Genomic DNA, 24851 nt, shown 5'->3' with positions numbered 1-24851 from the left:
GAAGTAAAACTATCATTATTTGCTGATATGATACTGTATATAGAAAACCCTAAAGTCTCAGTCAAAAACTACTGGACCTGGTAAATGAATTCAGCAAGGTGGCAGGATATAAAATTAATACTCAGAAATCAGAGGCATTTTTATATACCAACAATGAATTGTCAGAAAGAGAAATTAAGGAAAGAATCCCCTTCCCTATTGCAACCAAAAAAAATAAAGTACCTAGGAGTCAATTTAACCCAGGAGATTAAAGACTTGTACTCAGAAAATTATAAAACATTGATAAAAGAAATTAAGAAAGATACAAAGAAGTGGAAGCATATACCGTGTTTATGGTTAGGAAGAATAAACATCATTAAAATGTCTGTATTACCCAAAGCAATTTATAAATTCAAAGCAATACCAATTAAAATACCAATGACATACTTCAAAGATATAGAACACATATTCCAAAAATTTATATGGAACCAAAAAAGAACACGAATAGGCCCTGGCCGGTTGGCTCAGCGGTAGAGCGTCGGCCTGGCATGCGGGGGACCCGGGTTCAATTCCCAGCCAGGGCACATAGGAGAAGCACCCATTTGCTTCTCCACCCCCCCCCCTCCTTCCTCTCTGTCTCTCTCTTCCCCTCCCGCAGCCAAGGCTCCATTGGAGCAAAGATGGCCCGGGCGCTGGGGATGGCTCCTTGGCCTCTGCCCCAGGCGCTAGAGTGGCTCTGGTCGCGGCAGAGCGACGCCCCGGAGGGGCAGAGCATCGCCCCCTGGTGGGCAGAGCTTCGCCCCTGGTGGGCGTGCCGGGTGGATCCCGGTCGGGCGCATGCGGGAGTCTGTCTGACTGTCTCTCCCCGTTTCCAGCTTCAGAAAAATAAAAAAAAATAAAAAAGAACACGAATAGCCTCAGCAATCTTGAAAAAGAAGAATAAAGTGGGAGGTATCACACTTCTGATATCAGGTTATACTACAAGGCCATTGTACTCAAAACAACTTGGTTCTGGCATAAGAATAGGCACATAGGTCAATGGAACAGAACAGAGAACCCAGAAATAAACCCGCACCTTTATGGACAACTGATATTTGACAAAGGAGGTAAGAGCATACAATGGAGTAAAGACCGCCTCTACAACAAATGGTTTTAGGAAAATGGGACAGCTACCTGCAAAAAAATGAAACTAGACCATCAACTTACACTACTTACAAAAATAAACTAAAAATGGGTAAAAGACTTAAATGTAAGCCATGAAACCATAAGCATCTTAGAAGAAAACACAGGAAGTAAGCTCTCCAACATCTCTCACAGCAATATATTTACTGATTTATCTCCATGGGCAAGTGAAATAAAAGACAGGATAAACAAATGGGACTATATCAAACTAAAAAGCTTCTGCACAGTTAAAGACAATAAGAACAGAATAAAAAGACAAACTACACAATGAGAGAATATATTTGACAATACGTCTGATAAGGGGTTAATAACCAAAATTTATAAAGAACTTGTAAAACTCAACACCAGGAAGACAAACAATCCAATCAAAAAATGGGCAAAAGAAATGAACAGACACTTCTCTAAAGAGGACATACAGATAGATGGCCAACAGGCATATGAAAAAATGCTCAACATCACTAATCATTAGAGAAATGCAAATTAAAACCACAACGAGCAAAATGGTGGGATCTTGATAACATTATAAGGAGTGAAATAAGTAAATCAGAAAAAAAGAACTACATGATTCCATACATTGGTGGAACATAAAAATGAGACTAAGAGACATGGACAAGAGTGTGGTGGTTACCAGGGGTGGGGGAGGGAGGACATGGGAGGGAGGGAGGGAGGGAGAGAGTTAGGGGGAGGGGGAGGGGCACAGAGAACTAGATAGAGGGTGGCGGAGGACAATCTGACTTTGGGCGAGGGGTATGCAACATAACTTAATGACAAAATAACCTAGACATGTTTTCTTTGAATATATGTACCCTGATTTATTAATGTCATCCCATTACCATTAATAAAAATTTATTAAAAAAAAAAAAACACAACGAGCTATCACCTCACACCAGTCAGAATGGTGCTCATCAACAAAGCAACACAGACTAAGTGCTGGCGAGGATGTGGAGAAAAGGGAACCCTCTTGCACTGCTGGTGGGAATGCGGACTGGTGCAGCCACTGTGGAAAACAGTATGGAGATTCCTCAAAAAATTAAAATGGAACTGCCTTTTGACCCAGCTATCCCACTTTTAGGAATATACCCCAAGAACACCATAGAATTATTCCAAAAGGAGAAATGCACCCCCATGTTTATGGCAGCATTGTTTACAATGGCGAAGATCTGGAAACAGACCAAGTGTCCGTCAGTGGATGAGTGGATTAAAAAGCAGTGGCACATATATACAATGGAATACTATGGGGCCATGAAAAAGAAGGAAATCTTACCTTTTGCAACAACATGGATGGACCTGGAAACTATTATGTTGAGTGAAATAAGCCAGGCAGAAAAAGAAAAATATTATATGACCTCACTCATTCGAGGAATCCAATGAACAATGTGAACTGAGGAACGGAATTGAGACAGAGAGGGGATCAAAAAGACCAGAGGAAAAGAGGACAGAGGGAAAGGGGATGATAGGATGGGATAAAGCTGAAAGGGAAGCGGTGAGGGCGCTATGGGGAGGGGGGCAAGGGAGATGTTGGGAATATGGGGGAGGGGGGATGCATTCAGGGCAACACTAGAATCTGTGTAAACACAATAAGTTAAAATCAATAAAAAAATAAAGTGAATGTATATGAAGCATATATGCAAAAAAAATTAAACATAAAGTTACCATATGACCCAGCAATCCTACTCTTAGGTGCATACCCAAGAAAAGTAAAAAAAATAAAAATATATGCCCACACAAAAACCTGTACACAAATACTTACAGGAGCATTATTCATAACAGCTAAAAAAGCAGAAACAATTCAAGTGTCTACAGAGCAATGAATGACTCAACAATTGTGGTATATCCATACAATGGAATATTATTTGGCCATAAAAAGGAGTAAAATACTGACATGTGTTTAAACAGGGATGAACCTTGAGATCAATATTCTAAGTAAAAGAAGCCAGTTGCAAAAGACTACATGTTGTAAAAGATGAAAGACTGATATAATCTGAACAGAATCCTGGCCAGGTAGCTCAGTTGGTTAGAACATCATCCTGAGAAATCAAGGTTGCAAGCTCAATCCCCAGTCAGAGCACATACAAGAATCAACCAACGAGTGCATAAATAAGTGGAACAACAAGTTGATGTTTCACTTTCTCTCTCCCTTCCTATCTCCTTAAAAATCAATAATTTTTTTAAAAAGACTACATATACATAGGCCCTGGCCGGTTGGCTCAGTGGTAGAGCGTCGGCCTGGTGTGCAGGGGTCCCAGGTTTGATTCCCGGCCAGGGCACACAGAAGAAGCGCCTATCTGTTTCTCCACCCCTCCCCCTCTCCTTCCTCTCTGTCTGTCTCTTCCCCTCCGGCAGCCAAGGCTCCACTGGAGCAAAGATGGCCCGGGCGCTGAGGATGGCTCTATGGTCCCTGCCTCAGGCGCTAGAATGACTCTGGATGCAACAGAGCAACGCCCCAGATGGGCAGAGCATCGCCCCCTGGTGGGCATGCCGGGTGGATCCCTGTCAGGCGCATGTGGGAGTCTGTCTGACTGCCTCCACGTTTCCAGCTTCGAAAAAATGCAAAAAAGGAAAAAAAAATTAAAAAAAGACTACATATTGTATAACTCAATCCATAGAAACAGAAAGTAGACTGCTGGTTGCAGAGCCGGGGCAGGAAGTGGGGGAGCATGGGTGTTTCTTTTTGGGGGTGATGAATGTGTTCTAAAATTAGACTGTGATGATGGTTGCACAACTCTGTGAATGTACTAAAAAAACACTGAATTGTACACTTTTAAATGGGTGAATTGTGTGCTATGTAAATTATATCTCAATAAAGCTGTTACTCCTCTCCTCCAAAAATCAACTGACAGAGATTCCATACTAACTGTGAACGTAGCAATTAAGAATTCCCCAGGAAAGGCTTTGTAACAAGGCTCCACAGCCTGACCAGGACATGGCGCAGTGACTAGATCATCGGACTGGGACACGGAGGACCCAGGTTCAAAATCCTGAGGTTGCCAGCTTGAGCGCTGTTACAGTAATATAAGGTTATAGTAATTAAATATATAGAAATATAGAAAAACATGGAAGATACATAAAAATAGTTAGGATATAATATTAAAAGCAATTAAGGAAATTAAAGTTATGCCATCCGGATAGGAATTAATATAGTGTGCACAGCCATGATAAACAGACTCTGCCTTCTGCGCAGGGCTCAGTTAGTGTGTGTGTGAATTTACATATAGATAAGAAGTGGCTTGATGTCATAACTGTGGATTGACTTAGGAGGCTCCCCTAGGAACATCTTCAAAGTGGCTTGATGTGACATTTCAGTAGATTAACATAAAAAGGGCTCCCTTCGAGGAACTTCCAAAGAGGTGGTTTGAGATGATAATCTTATAGATTAACACCTGTTAGAAGGCATTGGCCAGAAAAGGTACTAAAGCTAAGGGGCCCCCCAGCTGCGGTAGTCACCCAGACTCCAATGTGAACATGGAATGTCTCCACACCGCTCTGACCAAAGACAGCCGAGAGGAGCATGCTGACAGAGCCCCTTTAAGCTGTACCCAGGCACGCCAAATGGATTTGTGAGTAATAAACTGCTTGTGTGACTCCTGCAACTAACTTCTGTGTCAGTCATGTCTTTCCTCCAGTGGCAGTTGGTCTCGGCCCTGATAAGGAGAATCCTCATAACTGCCTCAAAAATAGTCTCGAAAAGGCTGCCAGCCCTGCTTTTCGAGGGACACTGCACGGGGAAGTCAAATCAGGGATGCCTGATCAACGTAGAGTTTGGGCTCTACTGGGACAACTGGCATAGTTGGCACTCAGCCTTAAAAAGGCAATTTCAATTGGAAATTTCTGGCTTAAAACCAGAGGGCAGAAGTGAAGGGAAATTCATAAACTCCATATGGTTTAGGGGCCGTCAGCCAAAAGCTGAATAAATCTTTTGACCTCATACAGTTTTAAGGCTATAGCTAGAAGCTGAGGGAAACCTCTTCCATCTCCAGGTCTGACCCAGTCAGGGTGTATACCGACCAGCCAATACTAAGAGGCAAAAATTTGTTCTTCTATCTTCGGGTCTGACCTAGTCAGGGGTGTTACTGACCAGCCTATACTAAGGAGAATATCCCAAGGTGGACTCAGCAGATGGTTATCACTCTTGAAAGGCAACTCTGAGAAAACCATTCTAAAGCCCACAAATTATAAAAAATATTATAAAGAGGATCGACAAAATAAGTCCTGGAGCAAATTCATGAAAATATATTGCTTAAAGCTAAAATTAAAGGCCTCAGAGAGTGCTGGAGGGAGTATAGAGTAGAAACTAGTTTCAGATATCCACATACTGACCCAAAAAAGTTTTACCCATTTAGAAGATATGGAATAGGAATTAGTATTAAGAAGGAAAATGTAAAAGATTAAAACTTTCTTTAGAAAAATCTTTAAGAAAGAAAAGAACCTGTAATACCACCTCAGAAAGTCCTTGGAGGAGGACAGAGGACTCCCTAAGGAAAAGGTTTAAGGTCCCAGTCGCAGGAAATATCTCATGTGACCTTAAAAACCCAAACAACTTAAAAACACTATTATAGAGAGGGTAGAAGGATTCTCGTCCAAACCATTGAACAAATAGATGCAGATACACACAAAGGCAAGGAACTAGCAGGGAAAGTATTAGCAAGAGTCAAAGCAAACCCAGCAGTAATAAGAAAGAAAACTATTAAACAGGAAGATGCTAATAATGAGGAAACTATTGAATTTAATCCATACACCCGAACAGAGCTAGTAGATTTAAGAAAAACATTAATTCAAGGAAATAATATAGATGTCGATTGGCTAATAAAAATTTATGAACAGGGAGGTCATACAACCCTCCTAACTACAGATGAATTAAAAGCAGTTATAGATGCAATTGAAAACCCAAACATTAAACACCAACTTGGATTGCTACTAGATAAGAATAAGAACAGAATAGCATCCTTATGAAACTGGATTAGGGAAGCATGGAGAACAGCATACCCTACAATAGACCTAACATCAGGAGCAATAACAGCTAGATGGACAGAAATAGGATATTTAAAGATACGGGTAAGAAAGCTAGTACATTTACTAAGTATATATGAGGATGATTTGGAAAACCTGTGGGAAAATAAAAATACCTCAGGGATTATCAGAGCTCACATACATGGACCCCCAAGAATTATAAAATACCTTTACAAAACCTGTTACAAGGGGCATCCACAGCAGAGGACATTAGAGAAAGGATACAATTACATGAGGACTTAAATGGGAAAAATCAATTTACCTATTACACACCCATGCCAAACCTAGGGAGAACCACAAATAGGTTCCAATATAAAAGAATAATGAAAATAATAACTTTAAATCATCATACAGGAGCCCTATTAAACAAGGAAACCCAAACTGTTTAAAAAACCAAACCTTTTACTGGAAAAGAAATAATCCATTTAATCAACAAAATCAAAATAACCCTTTCAAATTCAGGGAACAAGAGGGAAATCAAAACCAAAGTTGGAGAAAAAATAAGAATAATCCTTTCTCCAACCAAAATGAAAATATAAATAACCCATTCCAACAAAAACAGTAAAATAACTGGAATGGCCCCCTGAGAAACAACAAGGGGGGCAAATACAAGCAATAGCAAAGAAATTAAGCAGTACAATTATACAGAAACCAGGAGATAACAGACCTTATGTTACCCTTGAACTAAAATTCCCATAGTGGTAAAAAATTTCAAACACAATTCCTCATAGATACAGGTTCCAAAGTCTCCTTATTAAAGGGAATATATAAATCAAAAAGATTAATTGGAGTTGAAAGAATAACAGGAGATTCATTAATAGCAGCAAGAGATGGAATTATATATTATAAAAGATTAACAAAAGAAGTAACCTTTTATGTAAACCCAAATTTTCAAAATATTATAGGAATGGATATATCACCATATTTATTAAAGGTAAAAACATATACACCAAGATTACATAAATTTCAAACAAATTTAGCAGTGTCAAATAAAACCCATATTTTTACCAAACCTTTAAAAGCCTCATTTACCCCCACAATACCCATTAAAAGGTGGACATCAAGAGGTGACAGAGGCCATAAACAAATTAATAGATGAAGACATAATTGAGGTAGGAAGATCACCTACCTCAAGATTATATATAAAATAGGCCAGTGTGGCCAGTAAAAAAGCCAAATGGAACCTATAGAATTACCACAGACTATAGAAATATTAACAAAAATTCTCCTAGTACAGATGGAACCTTACCTGATGCACAAGAAGTAATGAACATCTTACAAAAAGACAATCCAAAACTTATGGCAGCAGTTGATCTCTTGGATATGTTCTTTGCAATACCCATTCATGAGGATTCCAGACCAATTACAACTTTCATGTGACAAAGAAAGCAATATCAATTTAAAAGGCTGCCAAAGGATACAAAAATTCACAGCAATTGCACATAATTTATTAGCATCTAGCATAAATCCAAAGGATTACCAATCTAAAATTATTACATATATTGATGATACAATAATATATAGTAAAAACAAAGAAAACCTCCAGAAAGATTTAAACAAACTAGAACAATTGAAAGGAGCAGAATGGACAATAAATTCAGAAATAATACAACCCCCAGGGACAGAAGTAAAATTTTTAGGAATTCAATGGAGCTCAGATGGTAGGAAAATACCAGAAAAGGTAGTAAATAAAATACTTAGCATTAAGGCTCCCAGCAATAAAAAGGAAGCCCAACAGTTAATGGGATTATTTGCATACTGGAGAAATCACATCCCATATTTGTCAGTATTAGCAGAGCCAATATATAAAGTAACTAGGAAGGCAATAGATTTTACATGGGGCAAAGAGCAACAAGAAGCCTTAGAACAATTAAAAGAATATTTAGAGCACCATCAAAAATTAGCAGCACCAAAACCAGGAGACACAATCACATTAGATGTAATAGTCACTGAAACTCATGATGTTGGGGCCTATATAAAAAAAAGACCAAGGCCTGACCTGTGGTGGCACAGTGGATAAAGTGTCAACCTGGAAATGCTGAGGTTGCCGGTTCGAAACCCTGGGCTTGCCTGGTCAAGGCACATATGGGAGTTGATGCTTCCAGCTCCTCCCCACCTTCTCTCTCTCTCTCTCCCTTTCTCTCTCCTCTCTAAAATGAATAAATAAAATTAAAAAAAAAAAGACCAAGTGATAAAGAACATCAGTAGGCTTCTGGTCCCAAAGATTCCCATACTGCCACAATAAATGTTCACCCTATGAGAAACATATATGGGTACTATACGCAGTGCTCCTCCATACAGAGCTCCTCCACTAACAGGACAAAAACCAGTAATAGATCCTTACTACCCCTCAAGGCATGGCTTAAAATGTCTGCCGAGGAATTGGCAGGTATCCAAATTGAGGAGACAGTGCTGGCATGGAAATGGTTACATAAATTCCAGCGAAATAAGGAGCACTGGCAAACCAACCCTTCTCACAGAGGAAGTCTCCAAACTGTAGATAGACCCCACAAGACAGATTGTCCAGAACTGAAGGGTACCCGAGAATCTAGGGGTGGTAGGGCCTAAATATAGACCCTCACTGAAAAATGTCTAGTTTACAGTTGGATCAGTCTCCGTAGCCGGTGACTCCACCAAATGGAGAGCAGCAGCTTTCAATCTGGCAACAAATACAGCGCTCATGTAGGAAGGTAAGACTGACTCGGCCCAACATGCAGAGCTAATAGGAGTCCTTCTGGCAGTGGAATATGCTATGGAGAAGGGGCTACCCAAAGTATATGTTTTTACTAATTCAATGGCAGTATATAAGAAATTACAGAATGGTCAGGAAAATGGAAACAAAATAATTGGCAAATTAATGGAAGGGACCTCTGGTCCAGAGAATACTGGGAAAAACTAGATGAATTAACGTCATACATAAAGCACCATGTAACCTATATAACAGCTCATGCCACAGATAATTCTCCAAGCACGCTAGGGAATCAAGTAGCAGATAAGCTAGCAAGAGGAATGAAAGTAGGTGAAGAAATTAATATTAGGGATACAACAAAAACATAGGGGATAAAGTTGAGGTTAGAAAAAGATGAAGATACAGGAGAATATCAAATACCCCCAATACCTACAATCAAGTTAAAAAGGGAAGGGGATAAATATAAAATACAAGAGGAATACTTAGATTCCTCGCTAGAATTTATAAAGGAAATTCACATCCAATTAGGACATCCAGGACAAACAGCAATGATAGAATGGTTTAGAACCAGAAATTTAAAGGCAAAAATAGAAGACATAAAGAAAGGCATTAATAGACGTATACAGCCTGTAAAAATGTATATACATTCCGGACAACAGAGCCACCAGGGTTAGACAGACCCCAAATAACAAATTTTCAAGCCCAAATTGATTTTATTGGACCCTTGCAATAGCCTTTCCAACAAAAGTATGCATGTACGATGGTTGACGTATGTACAGGAATAATGTTTGCCTTGGCAGCAAAACACCCATCGGCAGCCACTACAATTAAGACATTAAATATGTGGAAAACATTCTTTGGAACTCCTAAAATCATACATTCAGATCAAGGAATCTATTTTACAGCCAGCCGAGTACAATCTTTAGCTGCTATAAATAATATAGATTGGAATTTTCATATGCCATATAACCCAACAGCATCAGGAATAATAGAGACATAATGGGCTATTAAAAGCCAAATGTCATACATTATTAATAGATAGAAAATTTAACAATTTACAAGCACCTCTTAACGAAGCATGCTTTGCCCTAAACAGTAGACCAAGAGTAAACAAAAGTTCTCCCCTGGAAGAACTGGTTAAACCCCATTTAGAACAAGCAAAAATTAAACGAGATGTCTACTTAAAATTAAGAAAAATCGCCCTGGCCGGTTGGCTCAGCGGTAGAGCGTCGGCCTGGCGTGCGGGGGACCCGGGTTCGATTCCCAGCCAGGGCACATAGGAGAAGCGCCCATTTGCTTCTCCACCCCCACCCCTCCTTCCTCTCTGTCTCTCTCTTCCCCTCCCGCAGCCAAGGCTCCATTGGAGCAAAGATGGCCCGGGTGCTGGGGATGGCTCCTTGGCCTCTACCCCAAGCGCTAGAGTGGCTCTGGTCGCGGCAGAGCGACGCCCCGGAGGGGCAAAGCGTCGCCCCTGGTGGGCGTGCAGAGTGGATCCCATTAGGGCGCATGCGGGAGTCTGTCTGTCTCTTCCTGTTTCCAGCTTCAGAAGAAAAAAAAAAGAAAAAAAAAGAAAAATCCACCCTATAAAATAATAGTAAAATCCCCTAAGGATGCATCTCTCTTCCAACAGGGAATAATCTGCAATGCAGGATACAACACCGTGTGGACAGTAAATAAACAGGGACAAATACAACAGATCAAAGTAGATAACCTTACATCAAATGACTGAGAATGTGTAATTTAGTAAAATTGTTAATCTGGATCCTGGTACTCCTTATGATTGTACCTTATACGATTATAATTCTATATATAACCTGGTGTGCCAATAGAAATTGCCTGAGCAACGGAACACAGATATTCTGCTGCTCTCAAATTAATAATAATACTCTCTGCATTTTAGACCATGGGACATTCTGGAGAAAACAGTAGGAGAACAAATAGTAGACGTCCTGGCAGCAGGACCACCAAAATTAAAGGACAAAGTTAGAAAATATTTATGGGACTCATATTTAATGGGAGATTTTGATGGCCTCTGGGAAGATATTCGTATACTAATGAACCCAGAACCACCAAAACAAAAACAAGATTAAAACTTTTTCATTTTTTTGAATAGATAACCCAAATCCCCAGATTTTAAGTCAGACTTCACAGGATACTGGGACTCTGATGAGCCATTATCACCAATAATATTTGAAAAATACGAATTTAAATTAATGGAAAAAGGGTGGCCACATCTAGGGAACCATTTAATCCCAATTTACATTTTGAATCCGAATTGCCATCAATAACGGAGGAAAAACTCCAAAAAGTGAAGATTCAGATCTAAATTACCCTCACCACCAAAAACGCCCATAGGGGCACAATATAAGGAAAAACAAGACAGTCCAGCTTTGATCACTCCACATTGATGAAGGACCTATATGTATTATCCAGAACCAATCCATACCCCCTGGTACCTCCTGCATAAAAATACTCAGAATTTGAATGCAGAAAAGGCTTGGCCACAGATTCTGACTGAGGCCTGTAGGGAGCAAATACATTATTGTACCCTCAATGGCATCCAATCAATGGTAGAACATCTACCAAGCGGAGGCCCATTAGAACAAGCATTGCTATATATACAGTACTACCTGGAGTTAGCTATGACAGCCATTTATAACCCACGTAGACAGCCAATTTATAGAGATTTAGAAAATCCCCCCCGGGGAGTTCATCCAAATACTTTACCATTTTTAAATTCTGAAGATTATCACGATTACAAACAAGAGCCTAGGGAAAGCATTGCTCCATATAACACAGAGGAATCCGCTTCAGAGCCAGAGTTAAGTGAAATAGTGGAACACCTGTATAGAGTGCATAGGAGACAACCCAGAAAGTGGCCAAACCAGAATGAAATCATCCAATATGATCATGAGGTGGTTCATCCTGGTTGTCAATGTAATATTAGGGTGTAATGCTAATAATGCTAACAATAATAACAATGCCATTACTGCTACTAATATTGTGACTACCTTTAAATTTCCTAATGTACTAACTGCACACAAATTTAAACTTACACAATATGCACAAAAATCACATCTAATTTTTCATGCACCACATATAACAAGCAACAATTCATATCTTTATTATATACTTGACAACAACAACACACTCAGGTAGAATAACAAGATATTTTTTTATACAAACCCATTTCTATTATGCCCAACATATCTAAAGAAAGCATACTGCAGCGTCGGCCTAGCATGCGGAGGACCCGGGTTCGATTCCCGGCCAGGGCACACAGGAGAAGCGCCCATTTGCTTCTCCACCCCTCCGCCACGCTTTCCTCTCTGTCTCTCTCTTCCCCTCCCGCAGCCAAGGCTCCATTGGAGCAAAGATGGCCCGGGCGCTGGGGATGGCTCTGTGGCCTCTGCCTCAGGCGCTAGAGTGGCTCTGGTCGCAACATGGCGACGCCCAGGATGGGCAGAGCATCGCCCCCTGGTGGGAAGAGCTTCGCCCCATGGTGGGCGTGCCGGGTGGATCCCGGTCAGGCGCATGCGGGAGTCTGTCTGACTGTCTTTCCCTGTTTCCAGCTTCAGAAAAATGAAAAAAAAAAAAAAAAGAAAAAAAAAGAAAGCATACTGCGAATATCAATTTTTAGAATTTCAATTTTCATTCACAATTAGATAAGATACAATAGATACATGCCTAAAAGAAAAATGGTTCCAACAACACTTAAGACTAAAATCAGCCCTGGCCGGTTGGCTCAGCGGTAGAGCGTCGGCCTAGCGTGCGGAGGACCCGGGTTCGATTCCCGGCCAGGGCACACAGGAGAAGCGCCCATTTGCTTCTCCACCCCCACCCCCTCCTTCCTCTCTGTCTCTCTCTTCCCCTCCCGCAGCCAAGGCTCCATTGGAGCAAAGATGGCCTGGGCGCTGGGGATGGCTCTGTGGCCTCTGCCCCAGGCGCTAGAGTGGCTCTGGTCGCAACATGGCGACGCCCAGGATGGGCAGAGCATCGCCCCCCCATGGTGGGCGTGCCGGGTGGATCCTGGTCGGGCGCATGCGGGAGTCTGTCTGACTGTCTCTCCCTGTTTCCAGCTTCAGAAAAATGCAAAAAAAAAAAAAAAAAAAAAAAAAAAAAGAATTACCTACCATAAACATGGGGGTGCATTTCTCCTTTGGAACAGTGCTATGGTGTTCTTAGGGTATATTCCTAACAGTGGAATAACTGGGTCAAAAGGCAGTTCGATTTTTAATTTTCTGAGGAATCTCCATGCTGTTTTCCACAGTGGCTGCACCAATCTGCATTCCCACGAGCAGTGCAGGAGGGTTCCCTTTTCTCCACATCCTCGCCAGCACTTATTCTGTGTTGTTTTGTTGATGAGCGCCATTCTGACTGGTGTGAGATGATATCTCATTGTGGTTTTAATTTGCATTTCTCTAATGATTAGTGATATTGAGCATTTTTTCATATTTCTATTGGCCGTCTATCTGTATGTCCTTCTTGGAGAAGTGTCTATTCATTTCTTTTGCCCATTTTTTGACCCCTTTGTTTATGGCAGCATTGTTCACAATAGCGAAGATCTGGAAACAGCCCAAGTGTCCGTCAGTGGACGAGTAGATTAAAAAGCTTTGGTACATATATACTATGGAATACTACTCAGCCATAAGAAATGATGACATCAGATCATTTACAATAACATGGATGGACCTTGATAACCTTATACAGAGTGAGATAAGTAAATCAGAAAAAACTAAGAACTATATGATTCCATATATAGATGGGACATAAAAATGAGACTCAGAGGCATGGACAAGAGTGTGATGGTAACCGGGGGGTGGAGGACCACAAAAAAAACCAGATAGAAGGTGACGGAAGACAATCTGACTTTGGGTGATGGGTATGCAACATAATCAAATGTCAAAATAATCTGGAGATGTTTTCTCTGAACATATGTACCCTGATTTATCAATGTCATCCCATTAAAATTAATAAAGAAAAAAAAGAAATTACCTACCATTTATGAATCATCTGATGTATTTCTGGTATCAACCAGTATCAGATGATAACAGATTATAAAGATTATGAAATGAATGATGAGGATTATGAAGAAATACAATCAGACAAAATAGGAGTAACAGAGAAAATAGAGAAAAACACAACAATTAGCGTGACATCCAACACAAATACACTTTTTAACAGAAAACTGTATTATTCACCCCCAAAAAATAACCCAAGGCTACCATTAGGATTTAATACAAATAGTAATTTTAATATGACACATCATGAAAGGAGACATTACATACATACAGTATTATCTCATAGGATTCCCAAATTTCCCAAGCTATGGCAATTTTTGCCTCGTTTACTATATTCCCCCCAGACAAAATTATAAGATATTTGACTTCTCTGAAGGAATAACTTTTGGGAACAAACTACATTCACAAATGTATACACCATTCCAGGAAGCCATCACCCTAGAAGAATTTTTGAAATACGATCAAGGCTTCTGGGCATTTAGACATTGCCACAAATATCAACTGATCTTATACAGAAACCCATATTCGAAAGACCAATTCCTATTACTGGCACACCAATTTTTGGTAAGATTCAACATATATGCTTGTATTCAGGACTAGTTAACCAGTCCATAAATTCTATTAAACACTGGCTGCATGATAATTATACACATCCAACCATTGATATTACATTATTTTTAAATTGTGTACCACCTACATGGATACCATGGCAAACCAAAGATGACAAGCAGGTGTCCTCAAACATTTTGTTTCTAATTTACAGTTAAAGGTATCATCAAAAGGAATTATAGGATTATTTCTTTATTTATTCATTATAGAGAGGGAAGAGAGAGAGAGGAGGAGGAGCAGGAAGCATCAACTCCCATATGTGCCTTGACCAGGCAAGCCCAGGGTTTTGAACCAACAACCTCAGCATTTCCAGGTTGACGCTTTATCCACTGCGCCACCACAGGTCAGGCTAAACAGAATTATATTATACCACTCTATCCAGAAGTAATTAGGCCAACATTAGCTGAAAAGCTAGAATTACTAGAAAATACAGAATTTCATCTAAATCACACACATTTGTGTAATGGCACCATACATAAAACAAAATATATAAGATGCCTTAATATTACCTTTGGAGGAAAAGTAATTGCATAAAGGCCCAAACATAAATATCTGGCAGATATAGTGCCCAATATATCTTACTATACATATAATTATACAGGGCTGACCAACTCATCATTTGATACACAATGATATATCCATTTTTCCTAACAAACATATATACAAGACAACACAAGTATACCCAAACGGAAAATCAACATAACAGCACCAAAACTACACAAGATATCATAGTGCGCAGAAAGCAACATATTTAACACAATTAGAGTAATCTCATTACCATACATTGTAATATCATTTAATCCATTTCCTAAAGCGCTTAAGTTATTCAGTTGCAATCCACATGTATTTGGACCATATCATCCAAACAAATACACAACGTGTCAATTATGAATGGCACACAAATATACACATTCCCAGAAATAATGGAGGCACCAGAAATCTTAAGGAATCCAGACATAAGACACCACTCGTGTTTTGGGTTATTAGACTCATTAGTAGATTTACACTATAATGCAAGTTACAATTATAAAACATTACACTGGTATTACACATTTGGTGCACAAACAAATCCACTTACCACCCAAAGAATTTTAGGGTCACATGCATCATCGTTTACATATTACATGTTAATGCCATTAGAAGATTCATGGACAAAAGTAATTCTACCATCACATACACCAGTTACAAATTCTTCTTTTCATCGGCAGATTTTTCACACAAGTTTCTAGACAAGATTGTTATGTGAGACCATTAGACTCATGCATAATACATAGAGGATGTTATAAAGACACTCATTGCTTGAGAACATTACACTATGAGCCATTATTTTCATACGGAATTCTCAGACCAAAACCTACCTCAGGCCCTGGCCGGTTGGCTCAGCGGTAGAGTGTCGGCCTGGCGTGCGGGGGACCCGGGTTCGATTCCTGACCAGGGCACATGGGAGAAGCGCCCATTTGCTTCTCCACAACCCCCCTCCTTCCTCTGTCTCTCTCTTCCCCTCCCACAGCCAAGGCTCCATTGGAGCAAGGATGGCCCAGGCGCTGGGGATGGCTCCTTGGCCTCTGCCCCAGGCGCTAGAGTGGCTCTGGTCGTGGCAGAGCGACGCCCAGAATGGGCAGAGCATCGCCCCCTGGTGGGCAGAGCGTCGCCCCTGGTGGGCGTGCTGGGTGGATCCCAGCCCGGTCGGGAGCATGTGGGAGTCTGTCTGACTGTCTCTCCCCGTTTCCAGCTTCAGAAAAATACAAAAAGAAAAAAAATATATAAAAAACCCCCAAAAAACCTACCTCAAAGCAAGCACCACCATACATTACATTTGCAGAAAAACCACTGAAAATCATGAGACCATTGGTGACACAAACAATACAATTCCATTTAGAAACATTTACAGTATTTGAACACATACTACAATGTGCATCACTTAAAGAAAAGATAATAGATTAGGTTATACTACCAAAGTGAGTAGACATAAATAGAGGAAGAAAACTTTTATAATTTCTAGAAACAGCAGCTATTGGAATGTCACCTTTAGTAATAACATCAGTATACAACACAATCAAAGTTGACAAGATCACAACAAAACTAGCAGAATTAGAACAAATAAGAGAGAATATGAAAAAACTCTAGACTTACTCTAAAACATTTTGTGACTGCAATTGATATAGCAACACACATGGAGGCACAAATACAACTATTGGAAAAAGCATCCAAAGAAAGAATAGATTACCTAGATGTTGATATACAAAGCCTAAGGAATTTCACACGAAACTTAGCTTTGCTAACAGCTTGCCAAAGAACCCAAGACCAACTAACCTTTGCACTAAGAGATATCAGAGACATGATGAGAGAAGGATACTTACCCCTCTGGACACAAAATTTAGTATTGGAACCATCAGAACCAGTAGGATGCATAATGTCACAATGCGAATTCACTATTAAAACTATAGCAGGAGGCACAACACTATTAGGATTCCATACAATACCTTTACCACACAAATTAGTAAATGGTAAACATGTAATACCAGTAGGCACTTTGATATATGCCAAACCTTACTTCTTGAAACCAGAACTAATAACATGGGCAAAAAATACATACATAACCACACAGCAGCTAGTCATAAACGTTTTTGATCTACCGTGGTGGAAAGCACCCTGAAGGAAGCATTTTATAATTTAGGAAACTTCGCCATTGTACACTACAACACCAACCTGATCTACTGGGATCACACTGGGAACTCAGGGAACTGGACAGCGGATGACATCGCAGACGACTCATTGACACCTGCAAACTAGTCACCGACACCTTGGACGTGACAATCAACGGAAAAACCATATACTCATCATATGCAATTCACGGCACATTGAAATATAACCGACAACCACGTTCAGCGAACTGCAGGAAGAACATATGAACAAGGAAAAAGATTATGGAGAAACCTTCAAAAAACTTGGAAGTACTCCATAATGAGACTAAAAAACTTATCTCAAAAGCTGGACAAGAACAGAACATTATAAAGGAACTGAGACTGATACCTGACAGTAGGAGCGTCATCTTAGACCATGACGCAAAAGGACTGGGTGAACCTTGAAATTTTATAGAGACTATAGGGTCTATATTTTCAACACTGAGTTGTAAACCAACATGGAATTTATTAAATCCAGTATATTATATTGAACAAGGTATTCATACCTTTACATTAATATGGACTGGAATTAGGAAATAATAATACTTATATGCCTGTTTGTTATGATTATATTATGATTAAAGGCATGTAATCCCATTTGCAATATATGTTTAAAAAGGAATAAAAAATAATTTTCTAATGATCCCTGCAAGCATAGAGCTTGCTGGGATCAAGGGATGGAATGTTGCAGTAATATAAGGTTATAGTAATATATAGAAATATAGAAAAATATAGAAGATATATAAAAATAATTAGGATATATTAAAAGCAATTAAGGAAATTAAATAAAGTTATGCTGTCTGGATAGGAATTAATATAGTGTGCACAGAAATGATAAACAGACTCTGCCTTCTGCGCAGGGCTCAGTTAGTGTGTGTGTGAATTTACATAAAGATCAGAAGTGGCTTGATGTCATAACTGTGGATTGACTTAGGAGGCTTCTCTAGGAGATGTAACAGGTCAGTAGATTAACATAAAAAGGGCTTGGGCTCTGCTGGCACAAGCGCGGGCTCACCAGCTTGAGCGCTGGGTCGCTGGCTTGAGCGTGGGATCATAGACATGACCCCATGGTCGCTGGCTTGAGCCTCAAAATTGCTGGCTTCAAGCCCAAGATCGCTGGCTTGAACCCAAGGTCACTAGCTTGAGAAAGCGATCACTCACTGGGCTGCAGCCTCCCAGTAAAGGCACATATGAGAAAGCAGTCAATGAACAACTTAGGTGCCACAATGAAGAATTAATGCTTCTCATCTCTCTCCTTTCCTGTCTGTCTGTCCTTCTCTCTGCCTGTCAAAAAAAAAAAAAAAAAAAAGAACAGAAAAAAAAACAAACAAAGGCTCCACATTCTCAGCATAGAACCTGACCAAGTCAGAGCCCACAGAACAAGAGGGCGATCAGTCGACCCCAGGAAGGCAGACCTGAGACCAGAGCATGGAGTATTCCCTTGGCGAGGTGTCACCAGTTCTCAGTAACCAGGAGCTGGACGTGGAAACAGAACCCCACTGTTGCCTAACATTATCCTCCTTTGATTTCATGAATGCAATGTATTTCTCACACTCAAAAGGATAAATAAAGAAACAGGGGAGGGAGTTAAGGGCATTTTAAAAGGTTTAAGTACAAAGATTAACAGAAATACAAACCTTCCTAAATAACCCAATTGTTTTTAAAGAGAAAAAAAATGCACCTCACAGCAAAAGAAACTGCAAATATAACAAAATACATGTAATTATAAAATATTGTGGCAGAGTTGAGACCAAATACATCAGTCCTAATAATAAATGTGAATGGGCTCAACTCACTAAAATAAAAAGTGTCACTTTGGATCACAAAACAAAATTCAAGGAGTTGTACAAAAGCTGTATCTAAAACAAAGTGATTCGAAAAGGTTAAAAATAAAAGGGTGGCTAAGGCAGATGTTACCAAAAGGAGAGCAGGGGTGTCAAACCTGGGATTAGGCAAGGCAGAATTCAAGCAGCAAAGCATTCATGCAAAAAAAGACACTTAAATTTTTTTTAATTGATTGATTTTAGCAAGAGAGGAAAGGTGGGAGAGAGGGAGGGAGAGGGAGGGAGAGGGAGGGAGTGAGAGAGAGAAAGAGAGAGGAACATCGATCTGTTCCTGTATGTGCTCTGACTGGGGATTGAACCAGCAACCTCTGTGCTTTGGTAAAACACTCCAATCAGCCAAGCTACCTGGCCACGGCAGAAAGACATTTTTTAATGGTTAAAGCCACAATTCACGATGAAGATAAGAATAAATTAAAATTTACATGTTCACATGAATGAGACATAGCAACCACCTTTATGAAACAAAAACTACAAGAGATGCAAAGAGACAGTGATAGAAACACACTAATAATAGGAGACTTTATTACAGCATTCTCGGTGGTATATTAATTAGGTGAACCAAAAACAGGGAGATAGAAGATCTAAACACTATAATCAATGGGGCAAATCTTAAAGATATTTATCAAACTGTGCACTCTGATAATAAAGAATACACATTCTTACAAAATGCCCACACTTCATTCACCAAAAATAATCATATATTAAGTTACAAGTAAAACATCAGTAACTTCTGCCCTGACCAGATTGCTTGGTTAGAGCCTCCTTGATACTTGATACACAAAGGTAGCTGGTTCAATCCCCAGTCAGGGCACATACAGAAACAGACCAGTGTTTCTATCTGTCTCTCTCCCTTCCTCTCTCTCTCTCAAAACATCAATAAATAAGAAAACATCAGTAACTTTCACAAAATAGAAATATTATAAACAATACTCTCTTATCATAATGCAATAAAACTAGAATTTCCTAACTAAAACAAACAAAAGCCAGAAAGGCCCTTCTACCTAGAAATGTTAAAAACCTCTGACACTACACTCCCGGTATTCTTAAACTAAATTACAGATTTTTTAAAGAAACAATAACAATGAAAGCATTACATACCAGATTCCACAGTATGCATTTAAAGCAGCGATAAAGGAAAACGCATTGCATTGCACTAAACATATTTATCAATACAAACAAAAGGATAAAAAAAAAACAGTACATTTATCTCCATGGTAAAAATAACCTAAAAAAAAAAAGATAAACCAAAAGAAAGCACAAGAAAATGTTTCGTTCATTCCTTATTAGCAACTGCAAATATTCAATTTCCCATATTTTCCACATTTACATATTGCCTTCTTCCATGGTCCAAATTAAAGTTTTATCAGCAGTCACACTGTATGTTAACTTAGCAGACATTACCACCTGACTGCTAGGTATACAAAGTTGGAAGAGACCCAGTTTATTTCCTGGAGATGCTAAATCTTCAGTGGATACCATATTTCCCCATGTGTAAGGCGCTCCCATGTATAAGACACACCTTTAATTTTGGGGCCCAAAATTTGGGGGAAAAAATGTATTACATAGTTACTGAACTCAAGTTTTATTCATCATAAAATTCATACAACTTCTCACCCGCGTGAAAAAGTGAGAAATGCAAGTTAAAAAAATTTACAACCACTGTATAAGACGCACCCAGTTTTTAGACCCCAAATTTTTCAAAAAAGGGTGCATCTTATACATGGGGAAATACAGAGATCAGATGAGTGCCAGTACTTAATGGTCACTAAATGTGTGGCAACTACTCTCATTTCATCCTCACGTGCCTTTGAGGAAACCGAGATTACCTCCATTTCATGGCTGCAGAAAGCGAGCCTCAAAAAAATTAACCAATCTGCTCCAATGAAAGATCGAAATTAAAATCCAGGTTCTGAGCCCCCAATACTAACACTTCCCCACCTTGAAACTCCTACCTTCGGAACAGTGAGCCTGAAGGGACTGCCTGGTTATTTCACAGATGCTCAGTCAGTAGAATTGGACTTCAGCACACTCCATAATAGTTGTCATCCTGCATCACATCTAAAATTGCTGTCTAAATTTGGAAAGCAGCTTTTATGCCCTTGAACTGCCTGGACATTCTGTAGCCCAGGGGCAGTCAACCTTTTTACTCCTACCACCCACTTTTGTATCTCTGTTAGTAGTAAAATTTTCTAACCACCACCAGTTCTACAGTAATGGTGATTTATAAAGTAGGGAAGTTACTTTATAAAATTTATAAAGCAGAGTTACAGCAAGTTAAAGCATATAATAATAATTACTTACCAAGTACTTTATGTTGGATTTTCGCTAAGTTTGGCAGAATAAATCTTTATAAAACAACTTACTATAGTTAAATCTATCTTTTTATTTATACTTTGGTTGCTCCGCTACCGCCCACCACGAAAGCTGGAACGCCCACTAGTGGGCAGTAGGGACCAGGTTGACTACCACTGCTAGCCTGTAAAGCACAAAGACTATGTTTTGTTTATATATTTTGATCCCAAGGATTGTGTTTTATTTAGCTTTATATCTGTTCTCCTTAGCTTTATATATAGTGCCTTTAAATATTTTCTCCTTCAACACTGGTGTAGATTCACTCACTCACCTAATTTTATAATTCTGATAGCGTTTTTAATATAGTCTGGGGCAGCATCATAAAACTTCAAATTTAAAGAGTGAAACAGTGTGGGTACAAAGGGTATCCCAAAGCGTCTACGGCCCTACCACCCTGACTGTGCCTGATCTCGGAAGCTAAGCAGGGTCAGGCCTGGTTAACACTTGGATGGGAGACAAAGGGTATCGCAAACAACCTTTTTGAATTCAGATATTAACTTTAAAAAGTCAAGATGCTTTTGTGCCCTGAAACTCTTACAAGATGAAAATAATTAGGAACAAGACAAAGTATGTTTAAATGTATGTTTCCGTGAATGTCTCATTTAACCCTCAAAATCACCCTGTATGAAAGGTAAGGCAAAATGCTCTATAACCTTTAAAGCGAAGTTGAGGAAATAGTCCCTCAGGAAAGACAAGTGACTTGTTCAAGGTAATCAGAGACACTGGAACTCAAGGAAGTCCTGACTTCTAATCTCCTACTCACTCTACGACGCCTTTGCCTCACCTAGATAAACTTTATTAAACTGGTAAAGATGGACTAAAACATGAGAAACTGAAATAGAGAAGGCTGGCTATCTGCGTGTGGCTGCAGAGAACAGAAATGGCCCAAAAGTGTTCCTACAGAAATCCTTTATAAGCCCTGGCAGGGTAGCTCAGTTGGTTGAGTGCTGACCTGAAGCACAGAGATTGCCAGTTCGATTCCTGGTCAGGGCACATACTGTTATTTTCTGTCTCTGTCTCTCTGCCTCTCTCTAATGGCACCATTAAAACAGCATTAAATTATGTTGTACACCAAAACTTGTTATGAACCAACGTTACCTCAATTTTTAAAACACCGTTGAAAAATAAAGCACCCATGAATCCATACCAAAACCGTTTTCTTTCCAAATTCCAGTCTTTCATTCGTACCAGTTCACATTCGGGAAAACGTCACAAAGGTTACCAGGCCAGTACTCTAACAGGCACTCCCGATTTGTACGTGTAGTTTTTACTGTTTCACAAAAAAAAAAAAAAAACCCAAAACCATCACGTAAGGGGCAACTCGAAAAGCACCTCGGCAGGAAAATATCTGGAAGAATAAGTTTCTTTCCCATTTCTCCCCACCCACCCACCCCTGGGTCAAGACAATCCTGACAGTGACTGGCCCGGTTCCCTAATATACGGTAGAGAAGCACAAGAGATGAGCCCATTTTCAGTATAGGATTCTAAACAGGCAAGGCTTACTTACCACTGCAGGCTAAAGAGCAACCTTCACTACTCATTCCAGAGGAAGATCCCGCGACGCGGCAGGAGCGTCCCTAAGGAGAAAGCGCGGGCTCCTCCGCTCCGGTCACCAAGGCAACGCGTTCGCGGCTCCCCCGCAAACCAGGGTACACTCCCCGGACACCGCCGGCCCCCCCCGTCCCCGGGCTCCACCGTCCGCCATTCCCGGACTCTGCTGTCCCCCCCCCCGCCCCCGGACTCCCCTGTTCCCCCGTCCTCGGGCTCCACCGTCCCCCCGCCCCCCCCCCCCGTCCCCGGACTCCGCCGTCCCCCGTCCCCGTGCTCCGCCGTCCTCCGTCCTCGGGCTCCGCCGTTCACCGTCCCCGTGCTCCGCCGTCCTCCGTCCTCGGGCTCCGCTGCCCCCCGTCCCCGGACACCGCCGCGCCCCCGTGCCCGGGCTCCGCCGTCCCCGGACACCGCTCCCCAGCCCCCACCGCCGTCCCCATGGCAGACAGGCCTAACAGCCAGGGCCGCAGCCTGCTCCCAAACGCGGAGGGGTCGCGGCCGCGGCAGCAAGTGCTCGGGTCGCCAAGCAGAAGAAGAGGCAACGGGCCCAAGGGCCAGAGGTAGTGGCAGAGGAGCGGTCGCCGCCCCACCCGCCATCCCAAGAACCGCCTCTCCCGGGCAGCGGGCACGCCTTCCCCGTGGGTCGGAGCCGCCACGCTGCCTCAGCCCTCAAGGCCGCTTACCCGCCGGGAGTCCGAGCCTGGCCTCCGCGTCCTCCCCGCAGCCGCTCCGGGGCACCGAGCACGCCCTCCTCGTGGGTCGGAGCCGCCACGCGGCCTCAGCCCTCACCGCCGCTTACCCGCCAGGAGTCCGGGCGCCGCCGCCCCACCCGCCATCCCAAGAACCGCCCCTCTCGGGCAACGGACACGCCCTCCCCGTGGGTCAGAGCCGCCACGCGGCCTCAGCTCTCAAGGCCGCTTACCCACCGGTAGGTGCTGACATTTGCCGCCGCCGTCTCGGCCCTCGCCCCCAACACAGCCACCGTCTTCTACCGCAGCCCTACCACGGATGCCTCCGCAGGCGCGCGAACCCGGAACCACTTCCTTCCGGAACCGCCCCGCGCCCGCCCTGGCCCCGCCCCTTCTCGCCCCGGCCCCGCCCACTGCCCGTGCCTTGGCGCGGGGCCTGCTCGCAAGACTCGTGCTCTCAACTCTTTCCCATCCTGCGTGCCCCTCCCGAACTACTCCCGCCAAAGCGCCTGTGCCCTTTGCGGGCCGTTCCCACCTGTACTTCTCTTCCCGAAGCACGTGCGCCATATGCCACCCCGTCCGCGGAAAAGGAAGGACCGCGGTGGGCGTTGCAGGTCCAGGGATCCCAGGGGTTGAGGGTTAGGGACTGGAGCTCACCCCTCAGTCAAGGACAGGAACTTGGTCCCGTGGGTCTTCCAGCCTTGTGCAGATAAGCGCGCCAAAGGACTCCCAGCCCCTGGCTTGGCCCACAAAGCCCTTCCAGAACCATCCAGGGGAACACGCACCTCTAGGGCTCTCTCCCTGCCTACTCAATCTCTAACCATTACTCATGGCCTCAAAGTAAATTTCTACCTGAGAAAACAAAACCTCCCCTCTGCATCTCACGAATAGCTTAATGGTACCAACATCTCTCCACCATCAATTCGAACTACTGACTCATTTTTGTATACTGTCTTGATTTTTCTCCTCCTGTATTCCATCCACCATCCCCAAAGGTAGTGTGTTCCTCCCTCTTGGAGCTTTCTTACCTGACACTTTAATATTCTTTTTAGCCCTTGCAAGATTTCTTTTTCAGGGTCCACCTCGTCTAGTACTAACTCTGTTGGGCAAATGCATTTGTTTAATTTGTATTTTCTTGTTTTGCTCACTTCCAATTAAAAATGGCGCTGTCCACGTGGGGCGGCTGGTTACCTTCGTGCTTGGAAAGGGGCTTGGTTATGCTAATATGTACTGGAGGGGGGGGTTGT

At 41.7% G+C, this 24851-nt stretch overlaps 2 protein-coding genes across 6 annotated transcripts in view; both read right to left on the bottom strand.

The window, feature by feature from the left end:
* The window catches only part of SH3KBP1 (SH3 domain containing kinase binding protein 1), a 467100-nt gene extending 443244 nt beyond the window's left edge, over positions 1-23856 (bottom strand). The window contains exon 1 of the mRNA XM_066248853.1: positions 23838-23856. The gene's annotated coding sequence lies outside the window, so the exon portion shown is untranslated. The remainder of the gene's footprint in view (positions 1-23837) is intronic.
* The window catches only part of BCLAF3 (BCLAF1 and THRAP3 family member 3), a 71964-nt gene extending 48018 nt beyond the window's left edge, over positions 1-23946 (bottom strand). For 3 of the 5 annotated variants that reach the window (XM_066248858.1, XM_066248857.1, XM_066248854.1), the window contains exons 1-5: positions 23842-23941; positions 22875-22944; positions 22466-22637; positions 20968-21086; positions 17197-17380 (exon numbers count right to left, since the gene is read on the bottom strand). The gene's annotated coding sequence lies outside the window, so the exon portion shown is untranslated. Of the gene's footprint in view, positions 1-17196; positions 17381-20967; positions 21087-22465; positions 22638-22874; positions 22945-23841 lie in introns of all 5 variants that reach the window. The other 2 variants (XM_066248855.1, XM_066248856.1) reach the window with 2 other exon arrangements.
* Positions 23947-24851: the final 905 nt, after the last annotated feature.

This window comes from Saccopteryx bilineata, chromosome X (assembly GCF_036850765.1).
Source record: "Saccopteryx bilineata isolate mSacBil1 chromosome X, mSacBil1_pri_phased_curated, whole genome shotgun sequence".
NCBI classification, from domain to species: Eukaryota; Metazoa; Chordata; class Mammalia; order Chiroptera; family Emballonuridae; genus Saccopteryx; species Saccopteryx bilineata.
This window is presented reverse-complemented; position numbering and strand designations above follow the sequence as displayed.